The 20,743-nt window shown below is 44.1% G+C and overlaps 1 protein-coding gene across 1 annotated transcript in view; it reads right to left on the bottom strand.

Annotated features, from left to right (window-relative positions):
- Positions 1-20,743, bottom strand: part of LOC126281522 (uncharacterized) — a 108,247-nt gene that overhangs the window by 36,010 nt on the left and 51,494 nt on the right. The window lies entirely within an intron of this gene.

Consider the following 20,743-nt stretch of genomic DNA (forward strand, 5'->3'; position numbering starts at 1 on the left):
ATTCATACTTTTTTGAGCGTAATAACATGAATGCCAGGTGTGAGACTGATGGTTCACATCGTATTAAACTGGACTGTGGAGGTTGTAAAAGAGATATACTTATGAAAACAAGAGGAAACCATGAATTTTATGAGTTTATTAATTTTTGCACAGTACAATCAACTACAACCTTTATCGTTTTTTACGGTTTAGTGACCCCATATTAGGGTATTAACCTTATGCTCTAGTACCATCCGTTTGGTATCGATTGCTGATATTGCTAACTTAAACTGCGACTTGCTGACAACACCACGAAAAGTTTGAGTGACTTTGAAAGAACAATATTCAGCTTCTTACCAATATGAATGTGTATTACTGCTCTTCAGTTCTATAGTGTGGTAGTAGAATATGATACCATCCTGAATTCCAAGATGACGTTATACCATAGCACGGGATCACCATAATGTCAAACACGTAATATTTTTACTTTATTTCACAATACAAAATTACTGTACATGTGTGTGTATTTGCGTGAATAAAAAGAAAGGAACTAAATCATTTCAAATACAGTTACCGGATTACTTTTTAAGGGAGATATATACAAGAAGTATAGGATTTGATGTATGAAATACATAGGTGTGTGCGTCAGTGCATGAGTGTCTGTGTGTCTATTCACGAAACTCAGAAGCAATTTTTTTTGAAAAAGATGCCATTTTACGTAAATATGTTTGACCTTGCAATTTGAGAAGGTTACGTAATTTATTTGTATGTCTGTGAACGTGAGGCCATTTTTATGCAGTATTTAATACTGCACTGTGATTGGCTGGAGATGTGGAGGGACAGCGGGAAGCGGGAGAGGAGAGGAGGAAAGGGAGAAGAGAGGGCAAAAGGGGGGCGGGGCTTGCCACGTCATGATGATGATGAAGACGTCATTGAGAAAGCGCGTATGGTATCGCCACAAATATGAACAAAGTGCGGGCTAGAATATCCAGTGTAAACAAAGCGAGCTGGGTAGTAGTTAGGCACTGCTGCTGCTCACCAAGTCTGATAGTCGGCATAATAGCAAAACCAACAGGGCCGACCATGTCCAGAGCTTCATGGGCAAAGCACAATCTAGACGACGTATTTGTGTTGTAATCAGTTTACAACTGATGAGGTCGTCTTCAGGTCTATTGGATGAATGTTCCGTTGGGATCAGTTGCTGCAGGACCTGATAGCCACTATGCTTCACATCTCAAGATGTTCTGACTCGGCCAGAACCAGTCATTACAATACGAATATGTGCTCCAGAGTGTGCTTTGCTCACCACATTAGAAAACAAGATCACTGTTTTCTCCTAGTCAGAATGGCACATCTCTGTAAGTCTAAGAGTCCATTCCTATGAGGACATCCGCCACTTGTCAAGATGATTTACCTCTACAACTGTGGCTTTGTGTACTTCAGACGTTTAACGATAACGGTTCTAAAGACTGCAGAAGGCTCAGCCTATGAAGAAGCAAACGATAGTAATAGATAATTAGCACCAGCAGATTCACAAGTACGATAAACGAGGTACTCTCTGTTTTAGCGGATGTACTTTCCTGGTTAGTGCTGAGCGTCTTTTGACAGATAACTTGCATAAGTGTGTTCGTTCACATCACCGGTTTTGTACTCGCTTCCATGACGGATGGTGACCACCCTCGCTTGGCTGACGTTGTATCGACAATGTGTGTGCTCTCCAGCTATCATGATAACATCTGCAAGATGTCGCAATTTTTGGTCCAGCGTTATGTAGCAATCACGACAGCTTTCCACTGCCAAGTCTTGGTGACGCATAGTGCACAGGTTGTGAGTGCGGACAGATGAATAAGCGTCAGACGGTGAAGAGCTTGGACACAGCGTCGAGCAGCCCGTGGCCCGGGCGGCAGGCGTCGTAGCGCCGCAGGCATGCGCCGCCCCCGCCGCCCCCGCCCCCTCTGCCCGCCTCCCGCGCCTCCCTGTGCTCCTGCAGCTCCTCCTCCTGGTAGCCCGGGCTGCAACACACCACGCCACTGTCCACGTCTACAATCCTGTAGGGCCGCGCGGGGTAGCCTTGCGGTCTAGGGCGCCTTGTCACGGTTCCTCCGTCGGAGGTTCGAGTCCTCCCTCGAGTATGTGTGTGTGTGTGTGTGTGTGTGTGTGTGTGTGTTGTCCCTAACGTAAGTTACTTTAATGTTAGTTTAATTAGTGTGTAAGACGAGGGACCGATAACGTCAGCAGTTAGGCCCCACAGAACTTTACCACAACTTTAAAATTTAATTTACAATCCTAATAGACGACTAAAACTTGCAGGTTGTATGTCTCTCAGGGGCAAAAAAAAATTGATTTTCAGCGTTTCATATAATTATCGTCCGAATTTAAAACTTTATATACCTTAAGGGATTAACACAATAAATCAAGTACATTAGTTAGAAACTGTGCATACGCATTGAGACATGGCATTTCCCAGCGCGAAAATTACCCAACCTGTATTCATCCAGCACTTAGCTGCTCCTATCAAACTTTACACACAATTTGAAACCTTTTCGAAACTTCTTCTTGCTGGGATTCGCCACCCTCTAAATAATGAAGGGAAAAAAGTTTATCACTTATTACAATTTAGTATTCATGCAATAAAACTATAGCATAAGGCACAACCTTTTAATTAATTACTTCTTTACTACAAAACCTATCCACAACACACTTTTCAGACGGTATCCACGTATTTCCCTGAATGTGCTTGCAAAATTATAGCACTGTCTGGCACATAATTCCGGGAAATGCATTATACAATTCGAGATGCGAGAAAAGCTATCTTCACTCAAAATGGTGTAAAATCACCAGACTATACTCATCTAGTGTTTGATAATGACTTTTGACGGACTTTAAATACATCTTAACTTTTCTCTCACACAGCTCCACAAATTAATGAAATGTTCATTGTTAATTTTTTTTATTACCAGTTATCTTTGCTAGCGATAGCTGTAGAAGTATCACCGTAGTCTGGGCTCTGCGTCTCTTAAACCATAACGATTTTACGTGCTTAACGTCAAATATTCAACAAATTAACTCATTTGTAAAGCAATCTGAATTTGAAACCGTTTCAAACATGGGAGTTAGATTCTTTATATACGCTCGGGCAGGAGCGGGGGGTGGGGGGGGGGGCAGGGGGAGGAGGCGCAACTGGTCATTAATATCCGGTCACAGTCAAGCATAGTTAATAATATTTTTTTCTGTCTAGTAGAGATGAACATACACAAAAGTGCTGCATGTCATTAGACAGGCGGAGGCTACTTAGTATACCAGTGCCACATCCCCTTCTTCGTGTTTCAGTCGCGTAAGTATCGAGGAAAGAAAGGCTGCTGGTAAGCCTCCGTGCGGGCTCGAATCTCTCTAATTTTATCTCTACGGTTTTTATGCGAGCTATACCTAGGAGGAAGCAATACACTGCTTGACTCTTCTAGGAATGTACGCTCTCGGAACTTTTGCAGTAGATCATAACGTGATACAGAACTCCTCTCCGTGACTCTTTCTAGTTTACTAAATGAATATGTAACGAAACGTGCTGCTGTTTTTTGGATCTTCTCTATTTCCCCTATCAGTCCTCAATTTACTGGTCCAACGAGTTTTTTTTAAATCTACTTCCTTTGTTGATGGATTACATTTTTCCGACGATCCTTCCAATGAATGCCAGTCTGGCATCCGTCCTACTCGCGACTAATATTACGTGGTCGTTATATTTCAGATCGCAGGGTACTCGTGCACATCGACATTTTGCGGAAGTAATTGATTTCAGCAATGGTTCTCTGATTTTGTGATCATATAGTAAAGGGTCTTTCCATCCGTGTATTCGCTGTGCGTTACATTTGCTTATGTTGTGGGTCAGTTACCACTCCCGGCACCAAGCGTCGATACTCTGCAGATCCTCCTGCATTTCGTTAAAATTTTCTGTCGTTGCGACTTCTCTTCTCTGTACACAAAAACAACATCCGCGATAAGCCTCGTGAAACCTCCGGCGTTATCCAATTAGGTCATATATTTGCACACACACACACACACACACACACACACACACACACACACACACACACACACTAATAAGCGAAAACGTTATGACCACTGCCCACCGCGACATTGGTTGCCGCCTGATGGCGTTGCGGGGATCGTGACGCGGTAACAAAAGTACACTACTGGCCATTAAAATTGCTACACCAAGAAGAAACTCAGATGATAAACGGGTATTCATTGGACAACTATATTATACTAGAACTGACATGTATTTACATTTTCACGCAATTTGGGTGCAAACATAGATCCTGAGAAATCAGTACCCAGAACAACCAACTCTGTCCGTAATAATGGCCTTGATACGCTAGGACATAGAGTCAAACAGAGCTTGGATGGCGTGTACAGGTACAGCTGCCCATGCAGCTTTAACACGATACCACAGTTCATCAAGAATGGTGACTGGCGTACTGTGACGAGCCAGTTGCTCGGATGCCATGGACCAGACGTTTTCATTTGGTGAGCGATCTGGAGAATGTACTGGTCTGGGCAGCAGTCGAACATTTTCTGTATCCAGAAAGGCCCGTACAGGACCTGCAACATGCGCTCGTGCATTACCCTGCTGAAATGTAGGGTTTCGCAGGGATCGAATGAAGGGTAGAGCCAGGGGTCGGAACACATCTGAAATGTAACGTCCACTGTTCAAAGTGCCGCCAATGCGAACAAGAGGTGACCGAGATGTGTAACCAGTGGCACCCCATGCCATCGCACCGGGTGATACGCCAATATGGCGATGACGAATACACTCTTACAATGTGCGTTCACCGCGATGTGGCCAAACACGGATACAACCATCATGATGCTGTAAACAGAACCTGGATTCACCCGAAAAAATGACGTTTTGCCATTCGTGCACCCAGGCTCGTCGTTGAGTACACCATCGCAGGCGCTCCTGTCTGTGATGCAGCGTCAAGTGTAACCGCAGCCGTGGTCTCCGAGCTGATAGTCCATGCTGCTGCAAACGTCGTCGAACTGTTCGTGCAGATGGTTGTTCTCTTGCAAACGTCCCCATCTCTTGACTCAGGGATCGAGACGTGGTTGCACGATCCGTTACAGCCATACGGATAAGATGCCTGTCATCTCGACTGCTAGTGGTCTCCGAGCTGATAGTCCATGCTGCTGCAAACATCGTCGAACTGTTCGTGCAGATGGTTGTTCTCTTGCAAACGTCCCCATCTCTTGACTCAGGGATCGAGACGTGGTTGCACGATCCGTTACAGCCATACGGATAAGATGCCTGTCATCTCGACTGCTAGTGATGCGAGGCCGTTGGGATCCAGCACGGTGTTCCGTATTACCCTCTTGAACCCACCGACTCCATATTCTGCTAACAGTCATTGGATCTCGACCGACCCGAGCAGCAATGTCGCGATACGATAAACCGCAGTCGCGATAGGCTACAATGCGACCTTTGTCAAAGTCGGAAATGTGACGGTACGCCTTTCTCCTCCTTACACGAAGCATCAAAACAACGTTTCACCAGGCAACGCCGGTCAACTGCTGTTTCTGTATGACAAATCGGTTTTAATCTTTCCTCATGTCAGCACGTTTAGGTGCCGCCTCAGCGCAAACCTTGTGTGAATGCTCCGAAAAGCTAATCATTTGCATATCACAGCATCTTCTTCCTGTCGGCTAAAATTCGCGTCTGTAGCACGTCATCTTCGTAGTGTAGCAATTTTAATGGCCAGTAGTGTGTTTAAGCGGAGAGGACACCGAAGAGGGATCACCTCAGTGAAGATACGGGCTGCAAATGGGCAAATCTATTGAGATAAACGACTTTGACAAAGGGCAGATTAGTATTACGCAGAGCCTGTGAAAGAGTACCTCAAGACGACGAAGCTGGTCGGATGTTCACTTGCTACTGTCGTGAGAATCTACGGAAAGAGCTAGAAGGACAATGAAACTACAACTAGGCGCTAAATTGGTTTTCGTCCACGACTCTTCTCAGAATGTAGGGTTCAGAGGCTTCTCTGGTCTGTACAGTAGGCATTTCTGTCGAAAGAGCACAATTCTGGAGCGCACAAGTGTTTTGGAGCACGCCATTCGTCGTACACTGTTCAACATGGAGCTCTGCAGCAGACCACCCATACGTTTCCACGACATGGACATCGTCAGTTTCCATTGCAGTGAACACATTGATATGTGTTAGCTCTTCGGGTGAATCCCATTTTTTACACTAGGTCGGTGGTTGTCTACACAAACTCCGTCCGCCTTCGTAGCGTAGCGGTAGCGTTATCGCCTACCACGCAGGGGGCCCTGGTTCGATTCCCACCAGGGGACTGAGTGTTGTGTGTCCATCATTATCATTTCCATCATCATCATTGACTCGCAAATCGCCGAAGTGGCGTCAGCTAAAGAGAACTTGCAATACGGCGGCCTAACTCCCCGAATGGGGCCTCCCGGCCAACAATGCCACACGATCAGTTCCATTTCCGCAAACTCCGTCATCGAGGTGAAAGGCGACTCGAAATGTGCGACGCGCCACGGACGCAGGCTGATGAAAGCAGTATTATGCTACGGAAGACATTCTCCTACGCTTCCATGGGACCTGCGGTAGTAATCGAATACACGCTGATAGCTACAAACCACGAGCATTCCTTCATGGTTGATGCCTTCCCCGACCGGGATGCCATCTTCAAGCAGTACCGTGCTACAGTGATTTGAGGTGCATTGTGATGAACTCACGTTGGTGTATCGGGGACCAAATTCGCCAGATGTAAATCCTATGCAACCCATCTGGGTCGCTATTGATCGTCATCAACGCGTACGCAAATCAGCCGCCTATTGTTTACGCGAATTATATGCCCTGTGCGTAGGCATCTTGTGTCACATACCTCCACAAACCTCAACAAACTGTCGGATTACCGGTATGCAGCATCACTGAAGTATTTCGATACAAAGTCGGACAAATATGCTATTAAGCAGGTGGTCATAATGTTTTGGCTCATCTATATAGCCTACGTTAGTTCCCGTCGTGTCTGTGTGCCTTATTATACAGTACTGTCAACCCTGGGTACGTATCATGGTGTTTCACTTGCTTCCAAAAGCGAACTCACTTACGTGTTTAGTTTTATTGCGCTGTTTGTACTTACAAATGGTCTAGTACGAGAAGTGGAACTGCTTCAAAGTAGTCAACAGTGTTGTGTAGAATTACCAGCGATGTGGAAGGCGTTGTATACCGTTTAGCAGAGCCTGTTCTGTTGATGGTGCAAATGGGGCGATCAACTGCCTGTCGAATCTCTGGAAAAGTTCTGAAGCGAATTCCACGAAGTGGTTCCTTCATTTTCGGAATCAAATCAAAGTCACAAGGACTTAAGTCCGGGGAGTATGGTGGATGGTACAGTGCTTCCCAGTCCCATCCACCGAACAGAGCAGCCACAGCTTGCGCTATATGCGCCCGCGCGAAATGGTGAGTTGCGCAGAAGGTGTCGCCGCTTCTTTCGCAAAGCTGGCCTCAGGTGATGCTCCAAAAGCGGACAGTAATACTGTACATTGACGGTCTGCCGTGGGGCAATGTAATGCGTTAGGAAAACACCATCACAGTCGCACACGAGAATCACCGTAACATTCATCATACTGGGGCTCTGACGCACTTTCGACTTCCGCGGCGACCCATACTGACGGCATTCGTTGGATTGGCGTTTCAGTTTTTGCTCGTACTATGTGGCCCATGTCTCACCCAGTGTTACGATACAGCGTAAGAAAGCCTCTACTTCGCGCTCATAGCACTCCAAATGCGCCTGAGCTGCGTCATAATGCATCCATTTCTGCATTTCTGTCAGTTCATGAGGAACCCAGCGTGATGTAATTTTTCGTATGCCCAGGCATTCCTTCAGGGTGCGAAGCACAGTCGTATGCGCTAATATGGTTTCATGGGCGAGCTCTCGAATCGTATGGCATCGATCACTATTGACCAACGCGGCAACAGCATGCACTTCTTCTTCAGAGACGCTAGGACGACGTGCCCGATGCATGTCTGCCACAGTTTGCCGACCTTCGTTGAAGGCCTTCACCCAATGTGCCACCGTTCTGTACGGCAATGCCGATTCCCCGCACGCCTCCTGAAGACCTTGATGACACTGTCGTTCTGTACGACCTCTGGCACATCCAATCTTGATCCAACTCCGTTGTTCCTGTTTCGAAAACATAGTGACACCGTTACGTTAGACCGCTCGCTCACAAGTGACTGTGTTTCCTTCGATTGTGCGCACGCCTGTGACGTGGGACGGGCGAGTCCATTTGCTGGGAGGTAAGGCAGGTATGGCAACAACGTGTGCTATCAGCGACAATACTAGATTCCATTGCATAGTGTCTCCACAGCAGTGTTGCCACTATTTAAATTCCAACCTACGTACATTCAGATTTTCTCTCTTCCACCACTTTTTAGCAATGAAAGCTTGCTACTCGACACGTGGAATGAGGGGTATAATATTCTGCTGTGGCTTAGCAAATGGACATAGAATGCGGGCCCTCTAGGCTGAACAATGTTCACAGTGCAGAGTGCCCCCTGATAAGCTGTTTGGCAGACTTTTCCAGCGTCTGAGGAACACTGGTACCTTTGCGTGTCGGAAGACTGACAGTCTCTGCCCCTCACAATCCTGACGCCTGACTTGGAGGAGCGTGTGCTACGTTCGGTGGAAGAAACCCGTGCGACTAATGTGCGACGATTAGCAGCAGCAGCAGAAATCGTGTCACACTTTCTCATGTGGGAAGGGGGGGAGGCGGCGAGGGTACTTAATGAAAAATTGCTCTCCCCATGTCAATTACAACGCGGATGACTCTCTCAATGGCTGTTGCAAACGTGTGCCGCAAATACACTGATCACGTCCAAGATCTTGTTTACCGTTGAGGTGGGGTTCACAAGAGATGATGTTGTGAATTACCATTACCAGCATTTATGGGCAGATGTAAGTCCCCAAGCAATTCATGAAAGAGTGCATTAACACCGACACTAAATCAACGTATGGGCAGACGTGCTTGGCGGCTGTGCCATTGCAGCAACGAATACGCATGTGGTTCATACATGATGGGGGACCAGCAGACTTAACATGTGTCGCAAACATTTCGAAGGGTGCGTCATACCTTGAGCCGGAGGGCACAGGGGTGCATTGTCATGAAATGACGCCACGTTGAACACCTCCTGTAAATACGTGTTTGTAGCAGAAAGTGTGCATTTCCGGACGTGTTTATTGGACTTATGTTAGAAAGTATGCATTTTCGGATTCATATTTAGTGGACTTATTTTTCTTGTGTCGATGAGTAGTACCACCTATCAAAGTATTCGACACTATTTTAACACCATATATATATATATATATATATATATATATATATATATATATATATATATATATATATATATATCGCACCCTCCAGCGAAAACGTGTCGCAGTACAAAATTAATCTATATTAAATTTCCTACAAAAAAGGTCCTATTCATTTTTTTTTCTCTAGAACTAATGGATTGTGCAAAGAGAGCCCGAGAATGCTGAAAACCTCGCTCGACGCACATGCGCTGTAACTTACGTAGTTTCTGTAGGCCAGTTTGAGGTAGCATATTGAAGTAGCAAGTTGAGACGAACAGTTTGGTACGGGACACTTGTAGTCTATCAAGTCGCGAAGCAACCTCAAACTGGCCCCTACAGAGCATGAGCGTCGAGAGAGTTTTTCATTCTCACACTCTCTTAATATGAGTGTAAGATCGGTTAATGACGTCACACTGGCACCAAATTTTACCAAAATTCAGCCCAATGCCACCGTGGACGTGTCACACGATGGGAAGGTCGTCACATCTCCCCTTACCGACATCTCACCCCTTTCGTGACGCCTCTGCGATAAAGGTCAAAACTGAGACGCCCAACTTTGAAATCACGCGATATTCTTATCGTCAGCTGAGCTAAACATTTCAGACACACCGGTGCTGAGAATCGATACAAGAGGTGGCATAAAGGTGCATCCATGGAAACACACCTTCCCTTGTGGCGTTAGTTTACACACATTTCGCGGTCCACAACGACAGTTTGCCGTGTGATGTGCAAAAGGACGATGTTCTAGAGACCGTTCGACACTGCTATCATCCTGCAAATAATTCAACCCTTCCCTTAGGATGTCATTGTACTGAAACTCTACTGAATTGAATATCACCCTAAGGAGAGTAGCGTCACTACAGTTTTTGCTCTAGTATAGAGAGTAAAACCACTAGCGACCGTTCAAATCCGTTCGACGAAATCTGATCATGATTTCCAGTCCTCCTGCTTCACGTCCATCTACGGCGTGTGCATGAATGGGTGAAATATTGATACACGTGTTTACGAAATGGCGAGGAGTCCCCCTAAGACCTTCCTCTCCCCCTCCCCCTCCCCCCCCCCCCCAACTCTAGTTCGACAAAACCCTCGGTGCCATCGGTGCACCTTTCCTGAGCATTTTAAAAATGTAGCTGTATGCGGCAACCATTCACTACTTCCTAGTTGTCTGCAGGGCAGAAAATCCCTTTAGCACCCTTCAGCAGGGTGATACTACACTACTGCAGTAGTGCCTGCTTACGGGCATGCAATATCTGAGTAGGGGTTTCCTGTCCCCAGGCGTTTAGGAATCACTAAATGGTTTCCCCTGTACAGGTATATTTTTAAAGCGTCCAACTGTACTGTTGGCTTCTTGGGTGTTGCCAACTGGGAGTCTTAGAAGAAACCTTTGCCATTTTATTCACATGTATGTCAATGTCGCATCCCTTCATGTACACGTCGCAGTAGGGTGCGAAACAGGAAGGCTAAAGAAGTATAAACACCTCTTGCTGCTTCGGATTATGTTCAAATTTCACCGAATGGTATTGAACAGTCACTAGTGGCTCTACTCAATATACCAGAGCAAACAATGCAATCACGCTACTGTACAAAGGGGTAATATTTAATTCAGGAGCGTTCCAGTATGACGACGTCCTTAAACAAGGATCTTTTGCGTCCATGCTACATTTTTCCAAAAGAACACTCTGGAAATCAGCAGCTGCTCAAATGGTATAGTGGAACAGTTTTCGGTAGTTAGTCTGGGTAGAAAAAGCTTCCACAGCAAAAATGTTATTCACATGTTTACAAATGACAGCCTGCATTCGCCAGTGAAGTGTGTCACTGAAATTACGTCCTAGGAGATTATAGTGGTTGTCATTGTAATATGTACAATAAACTACAGCAGAAATTTTCTTGAGGATTATTTATATTTTTCGATTGCTTAACGTATGCAGAGAGAAGTTAACGTTGTGCTCCCTGGGGCTTTCTAATTGATAAAACTCCGTCCGTAGCGACTGCGTGACACGATGTTATCGATTAAACAGTTGATGGTTTTTCTTCTTTTGCAGTGTTATATGTTCCGTCCAAAATTAGACGAAATCTGGTTGCTCACGGAAAGTAATGTGATTGATGACATCTGGGTCATGCGTGGAATCGATGCATATGTAGGACTGAGGAGTAGAGAGAGGAGTAATGTCCCTGAAAGAACTTTGTGAAAGCGAGGCCATCTTTACATAAAGACGAACGTTGATGTGAACAGCTGTAGGGCACGTATGAAATGGTGTACGACCCACCTCTAAAACGAAGCAGACGCTCTACTGTTACACAAGATCGTATATTTGCCCAACTTGCCGTAAGTTGCTGTTGGTTGCTCCCTTTCGCAAGACACATCACAAGCAGGAAGTAGAAATGTATGAACCTGACAGTGTGCAGATGTAGGATGCCTCTCAACGCTGTCGATGTAATTTGAATGCTATATGTTACAGTTATCTGTTGCTGCAACCTCTTTCCCGCCCGTGCAGTCATCGTTTGTGCGAAAAGATTGTCATTCATAGAACATTTTCCCCAACTAGACAGGAAACAAGCGCATGGAGTGGGCTGCAGAATCTGCTGATATGAACCAATATGATATTCCTTGTTAGTGTCATCCAGCAGGAGATTTTACATTCACTGGAACACAAAGATGATCACTTTCAAAAACAATTCTTGAATTTCGATGATTGATGTGTTTTTATTCAGAGCAGCTTTTTATTTTTATTTTCATTTTAATTTTTATTTTCATACGGATTGTTTTTCATTCCCTAAGTTCCCTGCATCTATGCTCACTCTTTTCTTCGGGTATGGAAGTTCTGTAAACTTACCTTTTTTTACCACCTGCTCTTTCTGGCCACACTGAATGCTGCAACAGCGACTTTGTTTCTCGTAGTTCTCGCATGATTAGTAAATCAAGTTTTTCTCTTGAACATGCACGGACAATTCTTATGGCTGAGAATGTAGTTCGCGTAGCATGAGAACACGTATTGCTGCATGGACCTTCCTTCTTCATAAGGTTGCATACTCCAGTCGTACAAACAGAACCCTTATAGGATCACTGTGTTCTCTGCCTCTCTTTCGATCTGTCTGCCTGTCCACCTGCCAAGATCTCTTTTTCCCAGAAACTGGTATAGTTATCAAGCTAAAATTTATGTGACATATTAAAGTCTTTGGTCCCTTTGGGATGTCAATACTTCAGTTGTCTAAGCCAATGCACTCAAAAGATATGGCCATTTTTTGATAGTCGCAATCTCACTCATCAAAACCTGAAGGGTACTTCCGTTAATATAGAATCCCCCCACATTTTTTTGTTTTACGTGTTTTCCATCAATCTTCGTTCTTTCACCAGATTTTCCATAGTTTCAATGCATTTTACTCAATAACTCGAAGTCCTAACCACCATTCTCGACTTGTTGTCACTTCAACAAATTGTCTCATCCCGTCGATCTTGTGAAGCTCTCAGCCAATGACATTGCGGCATGGTTCTCAATGTGTGTATCACTTATAAACCATACCCTCTATTACTTTGCGAGGGTCATATACATATGGAAATATCGCGAGCCCAGTTACACAGCCTACATCACATGACAGAAATACTGTTCTTAGTGTAGGATATAGCCATCGGCAGAGAGGAGAAGCAAATACTACGTTCCGTAGACGAACCACTTTACAAATTCGAAAAAAAATTATTACCATTTGCCACCTCCCCCTATGTAGATGGAGTCACTCAGTTGCTGCCCCTTCGTTGAACCTAGAGGTTAACGACCACAAGAAAAATTTTATATGGCATCTCTCTATGCATATAGTATTTCTTCCTCGCCTTCCACCAGCCCTCCCTGCAACCTTGTACCCGATCTTATTTGTTCAAATGTGTGTGAATTCCTAAGGGAACAATCTGCTTAGGTCATCGGTCCTTAGACTTACATTCTACTTAGACTAACTTAGGCGAAGAACAACACACACACACACATGGCCGAGGGAGGACTCAACCTCCGGCGGGCGTGGGGGAGGGGGGCGGATCTCATTTGAAACAGGCTAGAAGTAGGAGTTTACTATACGTGCTACATTCAACATCTCTTGAAGGAACAGAAAGAGCTGAATTCCACATAATCAGTACATTGTGATATTTTTAATTTGGAAAAAGCATAACATCTCTTCTAAACTTGTACTGACCGGCGCTAGTGAGATAGACCGGCGTTTTCATTCCAATACCGTAACTGCCATTCTACAAGACTGTTCAGTACCAATCTTATTCTCGCCACCCATCCAGTTACGTACAATCTCTCTAGATGCTTGTGAGCCGAGGGGCTTAGCACTCCTTGTTGGTATCTAGAAGGTATGACCCTGATACAGTTGAGAGTGTTGTGGAAATATAACAGACGATTAAGAAGGTTAATAGGAAACCTTTGAGTTATACATAATGGACTCCAGATGATAGTAGTTTGAAACACTTTACATAAATCACTTGTGCTACCAATTCTGTAGAATTTTTATAGTGTTTGGATTCCATACCAGGTTCTGGGAAGAAAGGAATGATCGTAGGACATAAACACAAAGGCATAGCAGTGGTGTTTGGTATGTCAAATTACACACCATGCAGCACTAACTCCTTTCCACACACGCAACACTTGTTAAGCAAATGTATACTCAGCGACTGCAGTACCTCACAAACTCCTGTCGTTAACAGAATCACTGCAGTTATGAATCTGAAGACTCGATTTATGTACACGACGTGTTAGAGAAATGGGGTACTTTGCATACATCTTCATTCATCTAGAGAAGTGTGTTGAAAGAGGTTTTCTATTGATGTAAATGATTCATCATCATGAATCATGAGAAGTCATCTGCTGACTGTGGTATGGAGGGGTCTGCTGTTAACGATTGCAGGTGGATAGCCCTCTAACTCACAAACAGAACACGCCACTGTATACGAGCCGAACGCAAATTATACCACACAACTGATGCACCCTGAAAGAACTATTGAAAAAATGGTCAGATGCATGATAAATGACATGCCACATCATCTCCCTCTCTCTAGAATGCATCATCACTCTACCACTAAATCATACCACGTTCATACCCGTCTCAATCGATCACTCCATCTACTTTCAGTCATCCTTTAACGCAGATCTATTTTAATTTAGCGGCAAATGTTTCTTTTTTCAGGGAAGCATCAAAGACAGCATGTATCCCTATCATCTCAATACGCATACAGCTCAATGTTATTAAAAACCAAGCAGCAACTGTTCTGTAAGGCATTTCTTCGCTGACACCACATGGTTGTCATTGGGAGAGAGCGCAGAGAAGCACATTATAAAGACTGTTTGTTAGGATTTGAAATACCTAAACAGTCTCGCACAGGTTCAGACACACAGTCCATTCTGTAGTTGTATATCGCAGTTCCCCATCTGATAGTACAACGCTCTTTAGCTAAGGACACTTTACAAAAATCTATAAAGTAACGTTGGGGTCACATCTGCATTTATAAATTAATTATTCTACATTTGGCGGTCGGATTGCAAGTGCTTATGACTCTGCCGGCCATCCCGGATGCGTGTAGGAGGTTGCCAGTAACCAGAACGAATTGACATTTCTGGCAGCTGATGCAAACGAAAGTTCTCGCCTGCCGGTTAGTCAGTTCTTGCCCACATCCACAGGGGCAACTCCAGGCAGCGGCTCTCGTGGCGCCTTCTGGAGAGCTGAATAGTGAATTAATACTTAGTATGCCTTGAGCTGTCTCCATGATCACATGTGTTGCATGTATTGTCTCGGGAAAATTGAGCGATTCAGTATCGATCTAGAATGCCAAGTGTTTGCGCCAGACACATTGATAACATCCGAACTCCTACCATTGCAATCATTCCCAGGCGCCCTCCACGGCTGGGGCAGTGCAGTCTGGCACACACACATGTCCACAACTGCAGCTGCGGTCACAGCAGCAGTTTTATCCGGCCTCTGAGCATTGACGCCAGTGGTGTAAGAGTGGCCGTAAGCGCTGTGTGTGGACACATGGGAGGTGAATGGGCTGTATGTAAGAGTGATTTCACTGGTTTCAGGCATCTACCCAGAACAGTTACTATGATCGTGGTTTAGTGCTTATCAATACATCGCAGTGCATCCTGTCTTGTCGTGGTATTTGTTGTTGTTACTATCCTATCATGTGGTAGAACCATTCCTCCTCCCTTTTCGTCCTCGTGTAGTTGAGAGATCGAACTCAGGAATTCTATAGTTTATTATAAACTACACTTAGCAGACTTGTGGTGGTCGGGAATTCCACAGCACTGATGGTATAAATTCACGCCAAAATTTGGAAATCGAACTATCATTTAATACGGCACCAGTTCCATTCAAGACGTCAAATTCCCGATTGTCAGTTTATTTTTACCTATAGTTGTACTGTAGGCACAAACATCAGTCAAACCCCTGTGCGGTTTGTCTACATCTGCATCTACATGGATACTCTGCAAATCACATTTAAGTGCCTGGTAGAGGGTTCATCCAACCACCTTCACAATTGTCTATAATTCCAATCTCGTATAGCGCGCGGAAAGAATGAACATCTATATCTTACCGAACGAGCTCTGATTTCCATTATTTAATCGTGGTGATCGTTCTTCCCTATGTAGGTCGGTGTCAACAAAATATTTTCACATTCGGAGGAGAAAGTTGGTGACTGAAATTTCGTGAGAAGATTCCGTCGCAAAGAAAATTATATCCATCCCAAATCCTGTATCATTTCTGTGACACTCTCTCCCATATTTCGCGATAATACAAAACGTGCTGCCTTTCTTTGAACTTTCTCGATGTACTCCGTCAGTCCTATCTGGTAAGGATCCTACACCGCGCATAAGTATTCCAAAAGAGGACGGTCAAGTGTAGTGTACGCAGTCTGCTTAGTAGGTCTGTTACATTTTCTAAGTGTCCTGCCAATAAAACGCAGCCTTTTGTTAGCCTTTCCCACAACATATTCTATGTGTTCCTTCCGATTTAAGTTGTTCATAATTGTAATACCTAGGTATTTAGTTGAATTTATGACTTTTAGATTAGACTGATTTATCGTGTAACCGAAGTTTATCGAGTTCCTTTTAGCACTCATGTGGATGACATCACACTTTTCGTTATTTAGGGTCAACTGCCACTTTTCGCACCATTCAGATATCTTTTCTAAATCGTTTTGCAGTTTTTTTTATCTTCTGATGACTTTAGTCGTCAATACACGACAGCGTCATCTGCAAACAACCGAAGACAGCTGCTCAGATTGTCTCCCAAATCTATATAGATAAGGAACAGCAAAGAGTCTATAACACTACCTTGGGGAACGCCATAAATCACTTCTGTTTTACTCGATGACTTTCCGTCAATTACTACGAACTGTGACCTCTCTGACAGGAAATCACAAATCAAGTCACATAACTGAGACGATATTCCATAACTACGCAATTTCACTACGAGCCGCTTGTGTGGTACAGTGTCAAAAGCCTTCTGGAAATCCAGAAATACGGAATCGATCTGAAATCCCTTGTCAATAGCACTCAATACTTAATGTGAATAAAGGGCTTGATGTGTTCACAGGATGTTTTCTAAACCCATGTTGACTGTGTGTCAATAGACCGTTTTCTTCGAGGTAATTCATAATTTTCAAACGCAATATATGTTCCAAAATCCGGCGGCATATCGACGTTAATGATAGGGGCCTGCAATTTAGTGGATTACTCCTACTACCTTTCTTGAATATTGATGTGACCAGAGCAACTCTCCAGTCTTTGGGTAGGGATTGTTTGGGGACATAGCGTGTAATTGAGCTGAAATTTCAAATTCTCAGCTACCTCCGTCGGAATGGACTTCCTAGCAAACGATGTAACTATGCCAGTATTCACCAATATGAGGGAAGGGAAAGAAAAGTCCAGCAGGATTTGAAAAGTGGGCAGTTGTGGGATCAAATCGCGCCAAATATACCAGTCCTAGTATCCATCTATAGAATGCAAGAAAGAACTGTCCCTCACAGAAGGTATCGATTTAAACAGTCGTCGATGTCTGATAGAGTGAGGATGTATTTCCAAGCCATCCACAGCTGATGATCTACCAGGTATCCACTACTTTGCGTAGGGCAACACAGATGTTAGTGTGGTACACAGCAGATGCTCGCTGGGCAGGCAGTAACGACCCGAGAGAGAGCATGTGTTACGACAGGAATTTCTCAGGTGACTACATCAAAGAGTTTCCGCGACCTGATGCTTTGTTTAGGGTGGCGAGGTCGAAGGAGGACGACATCCAGTCCGCGGTAGCTGGTATTTAGTACCGAGATCTGTAATTAAGACGCTGGGTGGCTCTTGACCTCCGTGTTGGTACGCGGACGACACACACACGTGTGGGATACCCCAAACGGCGGCTACTATACCACACTCCTTCCATTCTTGGGGCTTATAGTTATTACGTACTTGGAAGCGTGGCTGGAGGGTGCAAACATGAGCTCTACCCAAGTGGGGCAGCCGTGTCCCCCACAACTAAATAAAAAATATGCATCAGTATATTATTGACATTGATTCGACTTTAGTGTCGTGAGATCCTTCCTCTACAGCATTGAGTGAGTCTTTTTCCTGCCAAATTTTTCTGGGAGTGGAGAGGAGGGAGGGGCTGAAGGGTGTAGTGTTGGATGTCTTCTGGTGTGGCGTTGTGCTCTAGCTCAGTCAGTCCCTGCATGTCAAGATAAGCACATCCACGGAAATTTTCCAACAAGATAACACTATCAATCTATATCAGCGTAATTCTGTAATTAGGACATGTAGTTTCTGGATGTGAGCTTTTCCCACAAAAGAAAGAGATTCAACCCCTGAAAACTGAACTTTATAAATAAACAGAATATCCTCTGCACTGTAATTGACATTGAATTCAATTTCATATAATGAGATCCTTTCTCTCCAGCAGAGACTGTCTTCCCCCGTCAATTTCCTAATGAGGAAGAGGAGGGAGTTGTTTGGGAAGAGGAGGTGAGGTCTGAGGACTTCCTAGCATTGGAGGAGTTAATTGATTGGTTGGCTTAGTTAATTAGTCAAGTAATTTTATATAAAAAGTGTGCTTCTGTAGGTGAGGTGGAGCTGAGAATGGTTTGGGATTTGCCAGAGGGGTGTGTGAGGAGAAGGGGGGAGGGAAGGGTGGAGCGTTTGTAGATAGCAAAAACCACTTAGCAGAATAGTAGGTTCAAAGATGGGGAGGGTTAGGTGTTACATGAAAACCACTTAGCAGAACAATCAGCTGTCACAATTTAATTAATTTAAATATCACTTTGATATCAAAAGTGCGCCAGAACGCAGGATACTTTAGAACTAATAGGTAGAGTCATTCACGAGGAGGTTTGTGTGTTAAATTTACAAATTTTTCGTGCTAAATGGCTGAACTAGCATCACGGTTCGTTGACGAACGGCTTTTTCTACGTGCAAACATTCCGTGACAGTCTACCTATGACATGTACAGCATCTGTAATGTTTCTTAGCAAAGTAATATGGTAACTGACGCTGGGATGTACTTCGACTATTTGCAATAAGGTTCCGGTATCTCACAAAACATACATTGAAGCATTCTACAGGCAATTCAACATTCGCATTAAGGACAACAATCCTATGGCCGACAGAATTGTTTCCTTCTCTGGAGTCTTTCATCAAATCTTAACAGTTATTGTACCGGGGACGAGAGCAGAGGAAGTCAAAGCATCTGCAGTTGCCAGTTAGACTAGCACGTTTATATAACTCTAGAATAAATATAACTCTAAAATTAATAAAATAAATGAGAAATTACAATAGCGAATGCAAAAACACAAAGAATTTAAAAATAAAAAAATTCTCAAACGTCCTTCCGGGACCAATGTGTTACCAGCAGCAATATCGATAACGGGTAAAAATCGTCGAGAATATCAATTCCTGGGATGGATGAACTGTCTGCAACTATATAAATAAGTAAGTTTGTATGGAACCATCGTAGCACGGGTTCTTCTCGCACTTGCTGTTATTTGTATTATTATTATTATTATTATTATTATTATTATTATTGCAGCAGTCCATTTTATTTTCAGTACATGCTGTCCTACTACTCTATACTACAGGACATGAGAAAAGTTCTTATCATTTGCTCACTTCCCAGTTGGAGTACGTGGGGCCACCTTGATGGATCGACCGTGATCTGTTTAGACGTTACACTAGTTTCAGCCCAGTTATTATTTCAAATCGCGAGGCGAATAGATCGAGAAAAATAGGATCAGACGGATGACTTCATGACGAAGTAGAAGTATCAAAACTGTATACCGGACAGAAGATTGTGCCCATGTTCATCTCTGGTCAGTGACGGGGTAGCCTACAACCAAGACACACTACGTTTTAATTATGGAAGCAAACTAAGTGTGTACATTTGGTAGATTTATAAGAAACAGAGATGTACAAATTTCACGGCGCTAGATACTCTCTCTTTTATCCGAAGAGGAATGAAATACAAGAACACACAAGATCTGACAGCAGGCTTCTGAAATATACTATTTTTGAAAACAGAAGAAGGGAAAACAAACAAGCACAGCGAGAAATAAAAGAAAACACTGAAAAAAGGAATTGTAGTGGGTAGTACTGATGCTTCCTAAGCCAATTCGTAAAACACAAGCTTTGGGGACTGGAAGAAAAGGTTATTAACTCAACTATTATAACCACAAAATCACTGACAAGCGCGACGTACAAATCAACCGTATCACTGTAATCTACGAGGATTATTTTGTGTTTTTCGAAGTCCGATCAGTCGCGAAATGGATACCACAGTGAAAATCAAAAGTGTTTTGTTTTAAACATTTAGCTACAGCTGTCAGCTACCTGTCTACGTAACAAGCACTCCGTCGTATAAATTTTTCGTAGTGTTGTACTAACTTTCCAACACCCTCGTCATAGAATGCAGACGCCTGTACTTACCACCAATTCTCTACACTAGTCTACAGCACGTTGTCTGTACCAAAATAACTGTGATAGCCAGTGGCTAATGTAGGCAAAGAGATAAAAATCAGAGGGCGCCAACACTGGGGAGTATGGCGGGTGATCAAAAACTTCCCATCGAAAACGCTGCGGGAGTGTCTCTATTGCAGCTGCAGTGGGCGGACGAGCGTTGTCATGGAGATGGACAATGCCTGATGACAACATTCAGCTCCGCTTGTCGTGAACTGGCTACCGCAATCGCCTGATCCACTCGCTGAACGAGCCTCGCGGTTGACACCAGCTTCCTTCCCTGACTGCCAGCGTCATGAACGCCTGTACATCCCGCTTCAAAGTTCCTGCGTCACTGTCAGGTTGTGCTGTTATGCAAGATAGGTACGATATGTAAGTTTCTAGAATGAAATTTTCACTCTACAGCGGAGTGTGCGCTGA

Source organism: Schistocerca gregaria, chromosome 7, assembly GCF_023897955.1.
Source record: "Schistocerca gregaria isolate iqSchGreg1 chromosome 7, iqSchGreg1.2, whole genome shotgun sequence".
NCBI lineage: Eukaryota > Metazoa > Arthropoda > Insecta > Orthoptera > Acrididae > Schistocerca > Schistocerca gregaria.